Source organism: Penaeus monodon, chromosome 22, assembly GCF_015228065.2.
Source record: "Penaeus monodon isolate SGIC_2016 chromosome 22, NSTDA_Pmon_1, whole genome shotgun sequence".
Lineage (NCBI taxonomy): Eukaryota > Metazoa > Arthropoda > Malacostraca > Decapoda > Penaeidae > Penaeus > Penaeus monodon.
The window spans coordinates 10,444,604-10,445,410 of NC_051407.1; positions in this window are offsets into that span (position 1 = coordinate 10,444,604).

Below are 807 nucleotides of genomic sequence, written 5' to 3' on the forward strand. Positions count from 1 at the left end.
AAATAAGAATTTATTAAAAAAAAAGTTTTGGAACCATTTCTACTTTTTGTTATGTAAATTTATAAATGAAAATCAATTTAAAGTCCAGAAGGGCCAACAATAATTCCGAAATCCAGATAGGAGAAAACTGTTAAAAATTAAATGAGCCTAACATATAACTAGTTCTAAAATATACATATTTTTAAAATAAAATATCCTTTTCCACAATCACAATACATCTAAACATTTTTTTTTATCACAATATATGGTCCATCACATTATGTCACAATGTATAAACCTTTGTTCTTTAGTTATGAAACACATACAAACTTTCACTTTTTTCCATCATAAGATCTGTGGCAGTGGTTCTCAACTTGTTCTAGGCCATAGACTACCACATTAATAAAAATGGACCATCTCTTTGGGTAATGACAAAAAATTAAATTTTTAAAAATTAAATACATGAAAAGAAAGAAAGACTCCTTTGCATGCACCTGAGGACAGGTATAGCTGTGTGAATATTAACATTCCTTTAAGAAATTTAAATGCAACTTGAAGTGCTATTAAAACCAAAACTTCACACTGCCAATATATTTCTTAAACAGGCAAAGTGCAGTAAACTGAATGGTTAATCAATTATTCTGATCATAGTTGTGTATTGCACATGCAAGTTTATTATAAAATATTGTGAACATCACAAAAATGGTTAATAATATTTTTGTAATGTTCATGCAATAAATCTAAAGATATATAAAATAGTTTTCAATTTATCAAATATTGTGAACATCAGAACAGTAATCATGGACCACCAGTTGAGAACCATTGCTT